Here is a 19487-nt window from a genome sequence, read left to right as displayed (position 1 = left end):
GCATTTCAAATGCTGGTCGTCCTGTATACAGCAATTTTGTAGGTTAGTTATATACAATTATGGACATCTTCATATACTTTCAACACACACATATATATATATATATATATGTGTGTGTGTCTGTGTGTATATATGTATATGTGTGTGTCTGTGTGTATATATGTATGTATGTGTGTGTATATATACACACATATGCACACATACATAAATAAATACATAATGATGTTAGTTAAGTTAGTAGACACACTGGACCAGAACATAAAAGCTGACACAATGTATTCATTTAAAGCGATCTTGATACAACAGTGTGTGACTTCTTCAAATATATATATATTTTTAAATCAACAGCTTAGATATTGTGATTGGAGTTGCAAATGGAACATCTGCTCTGGAAGTCAACACACACCGACGTTTTAGACAATGAGAGCAAAATGAAAATATTGTATTAGGTCAAAGTTAGAGACCAGATAACTCACCTGATGGAAAATGCAGGGAACACACTCTCGCTGATGTAGGGATGTTGTGAAAGGTAAAGTTTGTCCTCCTAATTGCGGCAACCCACGCAATACGGCGTCTTCTCGTCAGGTCCTCGACCTGCTTCCCTTGCTGTTTTTTCCAAGAAGGAAAGCTGAAAAAACTTATTGCGCTGTTCAGCTTCCTCCCTGAGCGATCATGTGACCTGCTATGACAGTACTTAATCGAGCAGCACTGACCAACCATTTCGACGTTTATAAAAAATATTGCAGAAAATCCAAATACAGCCTCCAAAACACAAGTTCAAATAGAGCGGGGTAAAGCGGGATTGGGCGCGATCCTGTAAATATGGCGGTGGACCCATAATGCAACACGGCGTGACGTCACCTTCGCATTCCCTATAACCTACATTTAAAAAAAAAAAAACTTTTTGATCTTGTTAATGTTATTCATGAATGTATTTTACAACAATACAAAGAGCAATGTGTAACATTTTACCAGATTTAGTAATACACTTATTGTCTCTTATTTGTTCCCACTAAATAATGTTTTTTTTTTACTAAATGCTCAGATTTTATAAAATTTATAAATTTTAGTGCTGAATTATCCACTAATCTAGTTTATAATAGCATTTTTGTCATAGATTATGATCATATATTTTTCTGATCTGTTGTTTTTCTTTATAATGAAGTGGTCTGTATTAAGTAGGTTGTGTTTAACACACAAAATAGTGATTATCAGTTCAATACACAGGGTTATAGAAATTCTACTTGATAAAAAAAAAAAACTGCCCTGGTATCGGATCGGTATCGGTCGATACTCCGAATTTTTGGATCGGATCGGTTCTGAAAAAACTGGTATCGGTGCATCCCTAGTCCAGGGCAGGGTAACTGTCAGGCTAAAGCCCCGTTTACACGATGGGAAAACGCAGATATTTCCCTGCGTTTTGGCCTGTCATTTACACGAAAACGCCGTTTTTATCCCAGAAAACGATTATTTCTAAAAACTCCGGCCAAAGTGGAGATTTCTGAAAACGCCAGTTATATTTTGTCTTGTCAACTGGGAGATACGGGGTTTTAGGTTCTCTCTTGTCGATTCTGAGGATTCTGATTGGCTTGCATGGCTTTATCCTTCTCCCTACACTGCCGCCCATAGGTTTGGCATAGTTATGATTGCGCTCGACGGCGTATTTATGCGGGTTGTGTGCACGATGTTATTATTGAAAACGGAGGGGGGGAAATATTCGTTTCTCTAAATACCCGGCTATGTGTAAATGTGGCCACAGACAGCCACATCTCAGATGCACGCAAATACTGAATTGAGTTATCTTTTGCTTCCTTTTGTGCTTGGATGAACAAATACAGACAGATCTTTTCTAACAGATGGATGTAATTTGTAATGTGTGTTTTTTTTGTGCGAGAGAGAGAGACAAAAGAAGCAAATATAGCAGACAATAGCAGGACACGGAGGCGCCGGCGCGCGCATGAACTGGAGCTCGCCTCATATATCAACCGAAACTCAGCGACTATAGAAAGCTTGAAATACTTTTACTTGTTTTAATTCAAAACATAAAGAAATGGCTGCTTATGTAGGCTAATTCATATGCATTTCTCTAAATAATGTAATGTAAATGACTCGGACTCTGGGTCCATATGAATTAGCTCAAATGATCTATAGGGAATTTTAATAACTAATTACAGTTACATTAAATTGTTGAAATTGAAAATAGATAGATTATATGAATATATGAATAATCAATCACAACGTCTTATAATTCCTCATTCATATATAAATAATCTTATTTCAGATCGATTATGAGATAATTTTTAAGGGAAATTAATGTAATTATCAAATAGGTGTTTGTCCAGCAAACGACCATAAGAAACCTATCAATTTCTCAATAAAGTTATCTCTTCTGATAAACTCCAAGAAATATTAACTTTCCTGTGTTTATAAAATTACAACTACTCAATGTAGTAATAATAAGAGCTTGGTAGCTCTTAGATCTAAAATCTCATTGACTCGTAATTACGAACATTTACCCAGAAACAGTCTGTACAATGGCTTTAATAAATGCAAAACTACAGAATATACGGACTACACAATATACACTGATTATATGTCTATGTACATAACTTACAGTTAAACAATACAAAACAAAACGAATAACAGATGAGAGAGGGACATGTGGAGAGAGAGAGAGAGAGTGAGAGAATGCTCTGATTTAGAATGAGAGCGACTTAGAGCAGAAACGCACGCCGGGCACGGGGAGAGCGTGTGTGGAGGTTTTGCATGCGAGAGAATGAGAGCGAGGGCAGGGGCGCGCGCTCGATTTGAGTGCGGGAGAGAGAGAGAAATAGAGAGAGAGAGAGAGAATAGATCACGAATAATCATAGAATAGCAAAATCACAGACCTTTTGAGAGCCAACAATGAATCAAACCTTAAAACATGAAAACTCATTGAAGTTATACTTGCATAGTTAGTTTGTGTGTGGCTGGGATTCGGAAAGGAAACGCGTGTGCGTGTGTCCTCGGAGCAGAGCGCGTTCTCGTTCACGTGCTCTCTCGTGTTTTTGAAGGCCTCTTTTGGAAGGGAAGTTGCCGGGGAATAATTCAGGCTCAGTTCTTTCACTCTTAGGTGAAAGTGAACAAAGGAGAATTTGAAAATGAAAACAAAAACTAAGATAAAGAAAATAAAACGGAAGGAACTCCTGTGGAGTTCAAGTAGACTGTTCACATGACGAAGCCGGGATGCAGAGAGGAAGAGCTGTTCTTCAAGAGCTGGAGAGATGGGCAGCGTTGGAAAGAGTTGGACAGAGAGTTTGGGAGAGCGTTTGGCTCTTTAAGGAATGTATGGATCACGCCTTCTTTTGCGCGAGTGGCCAATCACCTTCAGTGTTTCGGAAGCGGGAGAACTTTCTTTGTCTTGTCGAGAATACCCCCGGCTGTGTAGATTTATGACAGAGCTTTGGTATTAGTCATTTCTATGACTGAAAAAAGGATTCATATCGTAATAATCATATCATTGCAGTCTATTATCGAGATTCAACTCCGTTAGGTCTCAAGATTTAAAATGATATCAAACACGTCATGTGAAAGCTTACAGGAAAACTGTTGCATAAGATATACATATACACAAGCATTTAAAGTTTGATTAATACATACTAATATTGTAAACAACCCCAAATCTGTCATGACACATAAATGGCAACACAGAAAAATATCAAATACGTTTGGTAATGTCTTAAAATAAGTCGTTTAAGGAGACATCTTGGTGTGTGTGTTTCTTTGTGTGAGGAATGTTGGTGTCATGTTACGTGTGTGGCGTATGTGCGCACATTCCAGAGGCCGATTTTAAAACAGGGTTTCCTCTGTTCTATGGCAGTGGCTCTTGGGGAGTCACAAAGATGCGCTATTGACAGTTTGGCAGACTTTAAGACGCCAGTGCAGTGAACAAACCTCTTGTCTGTTCAGACAATGACGGAAGTGTTTGCGAGAATCACGATTCACTAATTTGGCAAGCAGCTGGCCGGATGTCATTGTCGCTACAATAAGCACGTTCAATTTGTGGCAAGCGTTATTCCTGCGCTTGAGATGCAAAATAGGCAATATATTATTTGTGGTTCACAGCACAGACATTAAGCCTCAGTTACCTCAGAAAAAGTTTTAACATGCTCGAATCGTCGCCACAATGGAGTATACTTCTGTTTGTTTTTCCAAAGTATTGTGTTACAAGAAAACGGAGTTATAGCTTTAGCTATTTATTTATTTAACCACATTGTCTTTGGATATAGAAACTAATTTCAGACCATGTTTACATGTATGTTTCAGCGGCTGTTAGGCGTAACCGCTTGACGTCTGCGGCCACAGAAAAGGAAATCGATTCCACCATTAAGAGATGGCTATATCTGGCCCTGGATAGGGATGGTGGCAGAAGAGAAAAGAGCGTCAGGAGAGTACAACAGGTTAACTCACTTGCGACTTGTGTGCACAGTGCCTTTTGTTCATGAACTGAATCAGATGTTAAAGAATTGTGTTTACAGTGCCTCTTGTTCATGAACTGAATCAGATGTTGAAGAATTGTGTACAGTGCCTCTTGTTCATGAACTGAATCAGATGTGTAAGTGTGTACAGTGCCTCTTGTTCATGAACTGAATAAGACGTTGAAGAATTGTGTACAGTGCCTCTTGTTCATGAACTGAATCAGACGTGTAAGTGTGCACAGTGCATCTTGTTCATGAACTGAATCAGACGTGTAAGTGTGCACAGTGCCTCTTGTTCATGAACTGAAACAAATGTCAAAGAGCTGTGTGAAGCATAGCATTGTCATTCAAGCATTATTTTTTTGCTAATTGTTTTGTTTAAATGTGAAACAATAAATAATTGTTAAGAGTACTGTTGTTTTTCTGGCATTTTTCATTTGGGCCAAGGGTGTGTATAAAGTGGCTGATCAAGGTTTAGTTGAAGCTGACATGTATAATCAATTGTTTGGTCCTAAAAAGGACCAGAATAGGGCCAGCTATAGTCATACATTTGGCTGAGATATGGCTATGCCATGGGCCACATGTGGCCGAGTTCTGGCAACAAGACCTGGTCCACTCATGTGCCGTAATTCATTGCTGTATTTGGGCCAAGTGAAAGTGGATTGCGTGGCCCATCACTGGGCCAAACCAATTTTGCTATGTGGGCTGCTGATGGTAGCCGGGGAGCTCAGACGACAGATTAGTCTGATTAAAGTCCCAGAGGACAATGACTGCCAGGTGTATATTTTCCACTGAGGAGACGTAGTTGGCTAACTCGGCTATGGTGGTGATAGCGTTAGCTTTAGGTGGAATGTACACACAGATCATAATTACTGACGCGAACTCCCTTGGGAGAAATGATGGTCTGCATTTGACAGTGAGGTAAATCTCACTGTCAAAGTGAGAGTCTTTCTGTAGACTCACTGTAGTCTTTGTTGGTTTGTACCATAAGTTAAAGTTCATCCATTTTGTGCCGGAGGGATCTAACGTTTGACAGCAAAAGGGCTGGGAGCGGTGGCCGGTGAGGACCTGAACTCCTGAACCTGGCAAAGGTTCCTGAACAGCGGCCTTTTTTGGTCGGCAGCCATGGTGTTGAATGGCTTGATATGTTTAATTCCCGTAATTTCTCCAGCAAGGACGTAGATGGACCCAGATCACTATGAGAAGTGTATCTGAGGTTTAAGAGCTCCGATCGAGTGTACTGGATTAAGCATGACACTTCACAAACAAGTAACGCAGATAATAAAATGACAGACAGGAACACAGCTTGTACTGAGGCAAGCCTCACGGCCACCATCTTGGAATGTTTTAAACATCATGTCAGTCAAACAGATAGGCAGGCATAATTTATCAGTTCAATTGTTTATTCACAAACTGTTCCAAACCAAAAAAGAAAAAAGAAAAAACATATATAAAACTATAACAAAACCAGGTGTCGAGAGTGTGTGCATCTTTCCATTAAGCAAATTTATCACGGGTCAGCCCAAGGATTGAGATTGGTATGTGATGTCCATGTCCGGAGCAGAATGTGGTGGTAATGCACCTAAAAGCTGGATGTAGGGCCCTATGATTTTTTTTTATTTCTTTTTTCACATTCCAAATTCTTTTTTTTTATATATATATATATATATATATATATATATATATATATATATATTTTTTTTGGACTCCCATTTTAATGGTTAAATTAAATTTTAGTAATCAAAATGCATGTCTAATTAATTGAAACCCTGAAACTTATACAATTTAATAATCATATATTAAAATATTAAAATTAATAAAATATAGGGCACTATGAATTTTTTAAAAACAATTTACCAAATTTTCTTTTCTTTTTGTTTTTCTTTTCTTGATTCCATTTTAATGGTTTAATTTCATTGTAATAACCAATGATTTAAAATGTAATGATTTAAGCAAAACTTTCTTCAAAGGTTAAACCAACCTTTTATTTTGAGGGGTTGCCGTGTAGACCTTTGAGTCTCTTCTCTGTGTTTGTTTATGATATGACGATAGTTTTTCTCAAATAAAGCTAAAATGCTGCTGAAGTGACTCTCAGAGCGGCTGTGTAGATAAAGTTCATGCATTAATGTCCTCATATAGGCTGAAAACATCGCGAGCGTCATGCATGCCTCAGTGAGTGTTTGAGTGTGTAGTAAATGAAACCGCCTGTTCATTCTGGATTCCGTGATTCTGTCCGTGTTTTCCGCATCGCGGGAATGAAATATGGTCCTATGGTTTCCAACCGGCGTAAAAAACATGAAGAATTCATCGTCACTTATTGATTCAGGATCAGTGATACTTAGCAGTTGTATTTCCGATATGAGCTTGAACTTTAGAAATGCTTGGGAAAATGTAGCTTGTGTGTAGTGCTGGACACCACCGCACTACTTGATCAAAAAAAGAGCTTCGCTAATGAAAAGCTAATTGATTCAGAAAACAGCGACGTTACCACCACGCTACTGAGAAATGTAGTTAAACTAGTAGCGTCACTACTTGTAGCGACGCTACTGCCTAACACTGCCTGTAGGTTTCTGAAGAGCATTTTTTAAGCCTAAAGTGGGCGGAGCCGGCCATCTCCATCTTGGCCTCGCGTCACCGCTCGTCACTCCCGGATAACAGAATATGGGCAAAGAGGCGGAGCTGAGGAGCCTGGCTATCTGAAACCACGCCCACCTAGCGCGACCTTATGAGTTAGCTCAGGCTTGGGAGCTAATGCTATATGCTACTCACAGTAAAAGTGACAGTTGATGATTAAAATCAGAATGCCAATTAAAAAGTCCTGGTTTTGCCCTTCGAAATATTCTAATAGTTAAAAGACATAGCTACAAGTGAGACTGTGTATCGTGATTCTGTACAGCTATTCTGCTAGTTGGAAATGTATTATGCAGTAACTTACAATATTACTCTGAGGGTGTGTGTGTATGTGTGTGTGTGTGTATGTGTGTGTGTGTGTGTGTGTGACCGTGATTTATGTGCATACATTAGTCACTCTTCTTTACAGTCTATGGTCCGTCAGCGCGGCATCGCTCGTCAAGTTCGTAGAGAGCTTTATTATTCAGTCCATTTTAAATTCTGATTTTGGCCGCATCTCAAATGGGTCAAACCATAGATATATTACCTATGAAGTTCAAGTAAATGCGCTAGAAATCTGCGCTCATTCAAGGATGTGCATTTATTGCATGGACGGAAAGCACGACACCTGCAGGATTTCATCTGACGGAGGTACATAAGCATGTTATAATCTGTTCCAGTGCAACGGTACCGCAGAACGAGTGTAGCCTTTATATCTATAGACGTTTTTAAATCTGAAAACTCCAAAAAGCAACGAAATTGTCAGACATCCATTAGCGCATTTTCACAGAGGAAAACAACTGAAATACAGCGCTGGTTGTTCTCTTGAACGATACTCGACGACAACGGCGGAATCCAAAGGCATGGGCGAGGTAATGGGTGTATTAAATTATATGAAATAATCCTGAAAAAAAGCACAAACACAGCAGAGATGGCAAGTTCAGCAGCTGGAATTTGCTGAGGTGAAGTGATGGCTAACAGCAGACAAATGGCTAGTAGTAACATCAGCGGCCATCCACCTGTCACTCAAAAGTGGACACACCCTTAATTATGCAGAACTTTAAATATTACCGGTAATCAACTAAACGGATGAGTTCTAAAAAAAATTCACCCCCCTCACAGTTGTTCAGAAGGGCAAAATTAGCTGTATAGACCAAAGCCACATGGAGAACCAGGCTGTACACATGTTTTTTTTCTGCTGTAAAGTTGGGCATTTTAACATGGGGGAGATACAGGCCACATTTACACATAGCCGGGTATTTAGAGAAACGAATATTTCTCCCCCTCTGTTTTCAATAATAACATTGTGCACACAACCCGCATAAATACGCCGTCGAGCGCCTTTATAACTATGCTAAACCTATGGGCGGTAGTGTAGGGAGAAGGATAAAGCCATGCAAGCCAATCAGAATCTTCAGAATCGACAAGAGAGAACCTAAAACCCCGTTTCTCCCAGTTGACACGACAACATATAACCGGCGTTTTCAGAAATCTCCACTTTGGCCGGAGTTTTTAAAAATAATCGTTTTCTGGGATAAAAACGGCGTTTTCGTGTAAATGACAGGCCAAAACGCAGAGAAATATCTGCGTTTTCCCATCGTGTAAACAGGGCCACAGATTTGACTCACTTCAGCAGCCAGCCTCAAGCAGCCAGTCGATGAATTGCCGTTTAATTCACTTCTGTGTTTGTTTCAAGAGAGAGACAGGGAGGTTGCCGCTTGATTGTTACACAGATCCTCTAACACTGACCAAAAGGAACACAATGACTGACACTCTCTCATACCATTATTTGACTTTATTAACCACTATCAGTCCCAAAATAAATATACAGTAAAGAAAATCAACTTAAATAAGGCTACAATGATAAATGAGACAATATAGACCTACAAACATGTTAAATTGTATATGAAATGTTTATGTTAACGTTGTTATATAAATATACATTTACATTTATATACATTTATAAATATAAGTAGAAGTCATCTTTGTTAAGTAGCTTAGCTTAGTTTTAAACCCAAAACTATATTTTGTATCTTTATTATATTTGGTTTCTTAAATTCTTTCCTTTTAATTTGTATTATTATTTTAAGTATACAATATATGAGTGTAATGAGCTATAAGTCCACTGCAACTTATCCAACATGCTAAAGATAAATTATTATAATTAGAAGATATTTCTGGTGGTATAAAATATCGCATAGCCTATTAATTTTCCAAGCAAAATGTATATATTGGTCAGAATTATTGCGCTCCTATTTGGCGAGCATGAGCACATCAGCGCTCATTCAATGTGAAGTTTAGCAGCAAAATGGAAATAGTTGCACGACTTTCTAAGATTTACAGATGGAGAATATTCCTGTGAAATGTAAGTTTTGCAAACACCATGTCTCAAACCCCCAAATCAGCACAAAATATATGCTGTTTGATGGTGGATCGATCTGATCTATGATCGACCTCTAGGACTGCTTAAGAGACGCGTGCACACGCAGTTATCTAGACTAGATAAAACTGGATCAAATTAGATTGAGTGAACTTGAATTACCTTTTATGAAACCGCTTTAGCCCCAACTTATTTGTTAGGTTTATTCCAGTTCGGTTTTGGAGTTTAATCCCCGCTTTTCTTAGAGTCTTTTATGGAACATCCGACGATGCTAGTGAAGCAGCCACGCAAGAGAGAATGGGGCCAGTATCTGAGTGGATTATTATTACTATTAACCTACGTTAAGTATATTTTGCCGCTATGTGAAAAAAATATACAGCAAAACACGCCAGCGCATTTGTCGACACCAAATATAGGCCTATCACTCACATCAAGACGCCGCTGCGGTGGTGGAGTCCATGCAGGAAGAGCAGCGTTTGGCACACAAGTGCATGCAACCACTGGTGCCTAATTTCCAAGTCTGGTGGAAAGTTATGCAGTCCTTCAGTGCTGTTGCAACCAGCAACACTACACCTACGTGCCAGTCTAACCACTGTACTAAACACAGATAAAGCTAATAAAGCTAAAAATCTACACTATCCTAACTGATGCAATACTATGCTACTAGTACTAACTAACTATGCTTCTAACCATGCTAACAACACTAACAACTATGCGAATTAACTACCTAGGCTACACAAAATAAATAACTATATAAATGCTATGCTAACTAGATGTTAATATACGCTACCCTGGTCGTTTTCAATACTCGTAATTCCAACTCCTCACTCGCTACGGTGGTTTTGATGGAACCAGATGCTTTTATACCAGGGGCTGCCAAGGGCGTGGTGAGCTCGCACCAAGGGCGTGACAGAGTACCGTCACAGATTTCCCCTACTTAAGGAGATTCCGTTTAACCTGAAGAGTGCAGCACTCAGACGTTTTTACACCATATACCGGTATTTTAAAATTAAAACACTTTATACCCAAATGTCAAATAAATGTACTCGAATCAATGAACAGCATTTATGAAGCCCCATTCTTACAGATCATTAACTAAAAAAAAGTTGTTTTAGGGTTTAGTTACCCTTTAAGAAAGTTAACAATATCCTAACCTGTGCTCTGTCACCTATGCTCAACAATCCTTTTAATGTTAATTCCTGCACCCCTAATTCCCTCAAATTATTCCTCATTACCACTCTCTGTACCTCATACCTCCTACATCTTATAATTATGTGGACAGAAACCACATTTGGAAAAATTATATTTGAAGTGTATTTTAATTATTTAGCTAGTCTCAAGTGCCGTTGAATAACATGGGGAGGTGGGTCTATGACCTATACTAGGACCAGCCACCGGGGGGCGATCGAGACGCTTTGGCTTCACTTTTCAGGGCTTGTGCGGCACGTTTGATTCAAAACACGGGAGCGGTGGCAGCGCAGATTTGCCATTGGAACCGCATGATTTTTTGGGGGGATTCTAAACTGGTTTTGAAAATAAAATAAAAAAATCACGCATTGGAAACGGTGCGGCACCACAACTGACAGGCAGCAGATCTTTGTCTAGCTGTTGTTTTCACTGCTTTCAAGTGAGTTTAGTCCATACAATCACACAAATAATACACACAACTGTTCTTGGTACTTCTCTTACTTTTAATTGACATGCTTCTTTTGAATATTTACTTAATAGAAATGGTGTCGAAAAAGTCCGTTAGCATCTCAACCTTTTCCAGAAGAGGTACGTTAACGTTAGGCTAACTCTATTTACTACTACTTAAGCTCTTGTTTATAAAAGTTTGGGCTTTTAATCACATCTTTATGTGTGGATAGTTTTTAAAAATGATTTTACTGGCAATTGATTGGAGGCTAATTTATTTAACATGAACCTCTACTGCTAATTGGTGACGTCACTTACATTGAGCGTGAAAATTGGCTGACACCACTGATCTATATAAATGATCAATGGCTGAAACTAGTTCAAATGCGTTTTGGTGTCTATCGGTAAACAAATATTGATAAAAATTGTTCTGTGATTTCAGCAGCGACAAAATAAGCCCTCTACAACAGATGGGAAGCTACAAAGATTTCAACATTTGCAGACAGAAGTAGGAAACAGGTGAACTTAGGAAGCTCATTTTACACCTACTATATCACCATACATCTGTTATTTTCTCAAACTTAATTTTTTTTATTTTAATTTATAAGGCTTTGACATCCAAATGTAAGTGACTCTGTATAAGCAATATTATATGAATAAGTAAACCTAAACATAAAATCTGTTATACTAAGAAAATATTTTCTCTATATTCTTCTTTTGTCTTTTCTGCATTTCACCTCTGCGCAAGTCCCCAAATTATGGAGCTAATATTATGACAAAATAATTTGAATTTGAATTGTGTAAATTTGAATTATTTGCAAGTGTAATCTAACAAAATAGAATTTTAGGTGGTAGTTTAAATAGTTCTGAATTTGAATTTTTTTAAACGAATATTGAACATTTGAAATTTAACAAATTGAAATGTTTTTATGGCTGAATTTTATAGACATGTATTTTCAAACAGCTAGTTTTTTTGTTCTGAATTCGTATACTGCAAATATTCAGTTTAAAAAAATTCAGATTCAAGTTTTCAAGATGAAGAAATTCGGAACTTCAAATTCAGTTTTCTAAAATTCAATGTCAAAAATTCAGATCTTACAGAAAGTAGGTCACAGGGAAGAGTAGATGATCTCAGAAAAGTCGAACACAGCATTTTGGCCAATTGGGGACTGCAGAAGTTTTCCAGTGCGAACGTGGTGGTGGTTCAAGAGGTTGCCACTCTCTGACTCTTGTCATGAATCGCCCGGAGGTAAGTGATTCTTAAACATGAATGATTTTGTGTTTATATGTTAGGTTAGCTTTCTCAGCACGTGGGACATTTGTCTAAGCGGTCTCTGGTGTTTGTTTTAAAGTATATTTTGTGTAAAATTTATTAGAACACCACCGTGTCTACTAGGCCTAAGTTACACAGACAGACGCTAGCGGCGCCACGCAACACAGTGCTCGAAGCGACTTTTGCAAAGAGCTGGGACTAGGTCAGAAATAGGATGGGGAATCCGTGTGCTGTTGGGGATTTCACGGGTCGCGTCGCACCGTTCGCGTCCGGTCTAGACTGCGTCGTACATGTAAGCAAAAGGTACAAGAGGGTGTGCTGTATCGTGAATACGACGCGAACCGGAGTGCTTGCAACCCCTTCAGACGTGACTTATTCGCGAGACAGCACTAGCCTTGAGTACCTTATTGCTTTTCTAAAGCGATTACCACTCAATAGTCACATTCAAGTAAAAATAAAATGTATTAGTGCAACTTTCATGAAGTAAATCACCAAAAGCCAACCTTCCGCTGGAAAAAAATGGTCCCTGGCTGTGAGCAGCAGCAGAAGTTAAAATATTTCGCCTGTAATGTTAGATGGCGGCAAAGACAGTCTTTATTACTGAGTCAGTCATCAGTCAGTAGTGTAGAGAAGACTTTAATATTGAAAGGACAATTGCATTATGTAGGCTTATTGTAAGACATTTAATGGCTAATTCACACTCCGAACTGCAACAAATAGTTGTCACAGACCGTCGTGTTCAAAGACTACCATTATTACCCTGCGCCCTGAACTAGCTAAAAGCAGTGGACCGTTAAACCAATAATGAACGCGATAAAAATTATTCTGCTTAAACTGTGTTTACAGGACAGTGAAGTTGTAAGGTCAGCCAGGCACTTGTTGTCATTGCTGACGTCTGGCAGTACAGCTGGTTCCAGTCAGGAAAATGCCAGGTTTTTTTATTTTTTATTTATTTATTGCGTTAAGGGTAGTTTGTGAGATACTACAACCCTGTTATATAAATAAATTTGTGCATGCATGGTTATATTGAAATTACTTTAAAAGTAATTCATGATTCCGCCTCCATAGGCAGCACCCTGTTCAGCAGCACCCTGTTCAGCAGCACCCTGTTTAGCAGAGGGCCACCATCCAAACTGAGATGACCCGGTTTTGCAATTACTTTATTTTTTATTTAATACTGACATAAAGAAACATGCCATTATTTGATGGTAGTTATATATATTTTTTTAATTGTACTTCTTTTGCCAACAGATAATTTCCTGTTTTTTTAATTCATGTAATGTAATCTTGTGGTTCAATTATCCACTAAATAAATTCAAATTGTTTCAGCAGTTAATGTGTCATTGCTCAAATGCTTGGCAAAACTGCACTGCAGCCATGTAAATATCTATTCCATAGGATTGTGATGGTGACCTAGGATCCACTGTGTCCTTCAGTGCAGTAAGTTGCTCTGGTGTAAGTGGACATTGTACAGCAGGAACGTTAAAGGATAATTCCGGTATTTAACACCTTGAGTCTATATTGTAGTTTGTTTTGGATGAACGAGTGGTGGACAACATTTTTTTGACAATGGTTCCTCTCTTGAGTTTTTGACTATAATAGAATTGGCCATGGACCCATTTAACATTGGAGTCAATGGGCATGTCCGAAAATGTCATTAATACAGCCAATACGTTTACAAAACTGTTAAACTCACTGAGTGGTTAGTGGTGTTCGTTGATGATTATAAACAATATATCGTCGCAATATATGATTCCAATCCGTTTATTTTGCTATAGTGGAACTATTTTTTCAGACACTTCACAACTGTGTAACTTCCGCTCAATATTTGAATCTGAAGCGTTAGCACACTCCCGACCACTTGATGGCGATAACCGATGTTTATGTCTCGCGGGACACTCACGGTCACAGTCGAGTTCAACTTCATATTACAAGTAACAATTAATGAAGGTTTTGTTTGTTTATTTCGCTTACTCTCCCGGAGCACAGTTGCTCTGCTCGCTAGCCTTATGAGAAACGGAAGCGAGCAAAAAGACTACATCATAGACAGTATATAAGAGGGACTACATCGACCAAATGTAAACAGCCCCCTTTCCGTTTCCGGTAGCGCATTTATATTAACGAGCACTCAGTCCTTCAAAAGAATTCAATGGGATTTTACAAAATGACGAATAAAACACGACAGAAACTGTATTTCGCAACACTTTTTGTTTCTGGAACATCAACTAACATCACTAATCACTCGGTGAGTTGCACAGTTTTGAAAACTAATGTTAAAGGTTGTTTTGATGACATTTTCGGACATGCCCATTGACTCCAATGTTAAATGGGTCCATGGCCAATTCTATTATAGTCAAAAACTCGAGAGAGGAACCATTGTCAAAAAAATGTTGTCCACCACTCTTGTTCATCCAAAACAAACTACAATATGTACTCAAGGTGTTAAATACCGCAATTATCCTTTAATTTCAAAGTCAGATTGGTGAATTTTGCAGAGATGTTTAAGTACCATAAACAAAACATCATATGACACATTACATAAATTGATTCCGACATCATTCATTTTCTGGTTTTCATAAGTCAATTTGGGAATTTTAACCGAAGAGGCACACCATCAGAAGGCTCTGGGAACAATACCATCCTCTGTCGTCTTTCGGCAATTGCCTTTAACAAATCAATTATTATATTTGACAGGTTTAAGAATTAAAGTTTAAGACTGAATTACAAAGTTTAAGGAAACGGTTACCTTTAGGCGTCTTTCTTCCAGAGCCTGTAAATGTAGCTGTCTCATTTCCTAATGTAGGAAATTTAGTTGAAAATGCGTTCCTTTAAATTAATTTATTTGAATGTACCATGTAAAAACATACCTTTTCTCTGTCTGCCAATAATGATGCGTTGTATTCAATATCCTGTTGCTCGCACATAGCCCTATGTTCCTCAATGTTCTAAAAATAAATTCAGTTTAGAAAGGAGTACTTCACTTTTTTAAATAACTCATGTTATTCAAAATTACCTTGTCAACTGCTTATTAATTATAAATAAACTTCTTTTAGTTACCTAGTGATGCATGCGTGTTATCTTGTTTCTTCAATTTGTTCTGAAGATGCAATGTCATCAGATTCCAATTCCTAAAGAAACATTGCCAATATTGGACCGTTCATAGGAGCAAATGAAAAGACTACAGTACCAACATACCTGATATACCTCAGCCAAAGGTATGATATACAGTCTACTTTTTCCAATGGCAACCTTCAGCTCCCTAACAGAGGCAACTTGACCTTTTTGGAGTTTCTTGCATCTGTCTGCCCTGGCCAACTCAAAGCCTACCAAATTTAGGCTTACTTGTGGGTAACTCTGGCTAATATATTGATTAAATTCAGATAGACTCCAATTTAGATTAAAGCTACACTGTATGATTTTTACCCCCATCTAGCGGTGAAAAGGTATATGACCATCCGACATTCGAACCCCTCACCCGTATGTATTTTAAATGGCATATTATACACTCACGAGAATACTTTATTACTTGAACGAAGTAAATATACATTAATGAGCACATATATGTTTGAAAGAACTAAGTGTTTTTAGCCAAGAATAAACTAAAAAAGTTACACAGTGTAGCTTTAAAAGGTCAATATAAGCCTTCTCTTTAAATTATTTTTGTGTTTTATTAGTGACAAATTTGGGGAGAGGATAGCCTACATCCAAAACTTTCTGAAAATACGAATGAGAATTAACTGCACAATTACTAGAAATGTTTACCTTGGATATCATACAATTTGCAAGCATACACAGTTTGTGGAAAAATACACTTTTTTCAAGATGTTTCCAACTCTGAACCAATTCTGTAGTAATATATATAAATATATGTAAATATATGCGTGTGTGTGTGTGTTCAGTGACACCTGAATGAAAGGCTCATTAGTAGGGGTGTGCATTGGCACTGCCCTCACAATTCGATTTGATTACGATTCACCAGGTAACGATTCGATTCAATTCGATTCTATGATGCATTGCGATGCATCAAAATTTTACTGCACACAACAAGGCCCATTTTTCATCAGTCATGAGGCAGTACAAGCAGTCATATATTGAACAACAGATTTTATTGGCTGCTATGTGTGTATTATCACTCTCCTGTATCTTTGACATAAATGTCATTAAACAAAATAAAATTGAATGGTACAGGGTATTGGATATGGCATTTTCAAACCTGAAAAAGAAAACATAAATCACTGCTTTCTAGGGCTGTAATCTCCCAGTCGATTAGTCGTTTGTTGGTCGATACGTTCTGGCTTGACCAAAATTCTGATTGGTCGATTTTTTTGCCGCGTTCATTTCATCAGTTTTGCCGCGTTCATTTCATCAGTTTTGCCGCGTTCATTTCATCAGTTTTGCCGCGTTCATTTCATCAGTTTTGCCGCGTTCATTTCATCAGTTTTGCCGCGTTCAGTTCATCAGTTTTGCCGCGTTCATTTCATTCGTTTTGCGCGTTCATTTCATCAGTTTTGCCGCGTTCACTTCATTCGTTTTGCGCGTTCATTTCATCAGGTGGAAAGCACTAATTGCTAATGGGGGTGTTTTCAGAGCACCCCTGTTTCACAGATAACAGTCCGTCTTCAGAACACCCCCCTTGTTTTCACTTCTTTTGGATTAGCCCAACCCACTGGAGAAGAGAGACAGATTGAAGAAAGTAGGCTACTAGAAGGTTTGCTGAATATTATTTATTTAATTGAGAGACCGTTTAATTCATAGTCAGTCCTCTTCTACCATGTCAACAAAGACATCGGCAGTGTGGCAGCATTTTTTTTTTTAGAAGACAGAAAAAAATTATTGGAGCCCAATGCGCAGTGCCCACTGTTTGTATTAGTTTTGAGCCTATATATGCTTTATTTTTCAGTTATGCACTTTATTTCGTTTTTGCTCTTGATCTGGTTTAATAAATATAATTTTTTTTATTCAAATGGACGTGCCTTTTGTGTTTAAGAGTAAAAGCTTTATGTTAATAGTCTATTCGTGTCTCAGCCGCGAAGTTGCGCTCCTGTGTTCAGCCTCGTCTTGTTAAGTTTCCCATTAACTTCGTAGAATCCGAAATGTGCCCAGATGTCCGCTTTTCCAAGCTTTGGGTGCGTTTTTAATTACCCGTCTATCGCGGTCATCTTCCTCCGCCTCAGCCGTCTTGATTGTTGTTGCTGTTATGCCCACGGACGTAACTTTATTGTCCAACTCAAGGCCAGAAAATAAACAGTGACATAATCGATTTATGGCACTTTGCCGCATCGATGCTGAATCGTGCATATCCCGCATTGCGATGCATCGCCGAATCGATTATTGTTGACACCACTACTCATTAGAGTATGCAGCATTAGCAGGTCTTTGTCTTCTCAGGTGTGAATTAGGACATTATTCATGACCTTGTTGGATCATTCACGCCCACCTGCATATTGCCTTTCCAAACAAAAAGTGTCTTACAAAATTTAAATCAATCTATTGTTTAATGTGAACGATTAGCCCGGATGATTTTCAGATCATTTTGAAGTAAACACTCTAGCCGACAACCCCCATTAGTCAAAAGTATTGTGGGAATATTAGGCCGGGAGTGAAAAATAATAATAGTGAAAAAAAGGTAGCAAAAAACATCCTGAGGAGTGGACCTGGCTCCCGGCCTATATGTGAAGTTGGTCGTTTGTGGTCTTATATCAGAAAATTTAAGTTTGAGTTTTTTGAAAAACCACGCATAAATAATATTCTCTCTAAAATGCAAACATGTACATACATGTTGCTCACATATTATGATAGCCATGTTCGTGCTAAATATAGTGTAACTACACCTTTGCCATTAATATGTTTATAAGCAACTGAAAAAAATACAAATATTAGGTCATGTCAAAACATCTCAAGAACCCCAAAAACACCTTGGTCCCCAGAGGGTTAAAACGCGATCAAATGCAGATAATGCAGCCTGCTGTGTTCCGTCGCCACCTTGTACTTCGTCCATTTTGATAATATGCGCCAATTTTTCCCGCCTGCCTATTTATACCTGCCAGCTGAATAAAAATGAGGCACGATTATTATACTGAGATGGCACTGAATAGTGAGCTCTCTAATTCAATTGTTACCAGTGGTGGTAAAAGTACTCAAGTAAAACTATATATAAACCTAAATAAAAAATTCAAACATCACTTGAGTAAAAGTACAAAAGTATCCCATTTAAAACTTACTTAAGTACCGAAAGTAAAAAGTAAATATTCAAATTAACTGTAAATATCAATAATTAAGCAAATCAATTGTTTTGGGAGTGATATGCAATGTTTTAATTGAACAAATGATAAGATTAGATACTGCAATTAAGAATTTGTTAGATTTGCAATCATAAGAGACAATGAAGCACCTTAACGGTAGCCTAGAAATCTAGACGCACCCTAGCGGCAGCAAAATGTATTTTGCAGCCAGGGCAGTCTAGCAACTCTCCATAGACCTTCTAGCTGCAAAAAACTAAATTGGGTCAGGCCAATCACGTCGTGTATAGAGTAGGCGGGGACGGGCTTAACATATGACGACAGAGTTGCGACAGCTGCCACTTGAAAACAAAGAATGGCGGCTGCGGATGGAGAACAGTGGTCTTTCGAATCGGCTTTGGCCGCGACTCTGGAAGACTTGAAGTTAAGGAAAGAGCACTTAAGTCATTTAAAAAAAAGGAAGATGTGTTTGGAGTTTTGCCGACTGGATACAGAAAAAGTTTCACCTTCTTCGTTGCTCTGATTGGTTGTAGCGCTATCCTATTGCGTGCAGAGGGATTTTGAGAGACAAACGTTTATCCCGCCCCTCGGATTAAGCCACGTCTATGGAGAGTTGCCAGACTAAACATCTTGATGTAAGTCTGGCTTCCCAGGCTACCTTACCGCAGTATAAGGGTTGAACTTTGCAATAGACATGTTCCATAACATTAGATGCATCAAACAGAAGATGTGCAATATACAAGGTAAGACTGTTTCAGAATATCAGTGAGGAAGAACCATCTTCAAAACACACCATTAGGCTACTATTCAAAGTTGTAAAAAACCTCTGTTCAGCTTTAGCAGAAGCTGATTTTCAAAATTGCTAGAGTCCATCCTGGCTCTCCTGGGGCAAA

General features: G+C 38.3%; 1 long non-coding RNA gene across 1 annotated transcript; it reads left to right on the top strand.

Annotated features, from left to right (window-relative positions):
• Nucleotides 1–10757: 10757 nt before the first annotated feature.
• LOC307003081 lies at nt 10758–13537 on the top strand. The gene is made up of 5 exons (XR_013798613.1): nt 10758–11223; nt 11525–11601; nt 12175–12331; nt 13202–13287; nt 13424–13537. It is a non-coding gene; the product is annotated as an uncharacterized lncRNA (long non-coding RNA).
• Nucleotides 13538–19487: the final 5950 nt, after the last annotated feature.

This window comes from Phoxinus phoxinus, assembly GCF_949152265.1.
Source record: "Phoxinus phoxinus genome assembly, chromosome: 8".
NCBI classification, from domain to species: domain Eukaryota; kingdom Metazoa; phylum Chordata; class Actinopteri; order Cypriniformes; family Leuciscidae; genus Phoxinus; species Phoxinus phoxinus.
The sequence above is the reverse complement of the archived record's forward strand: the minus strand, read 5'-3'. Positions and strand labels throughout refer to the sequence as shown.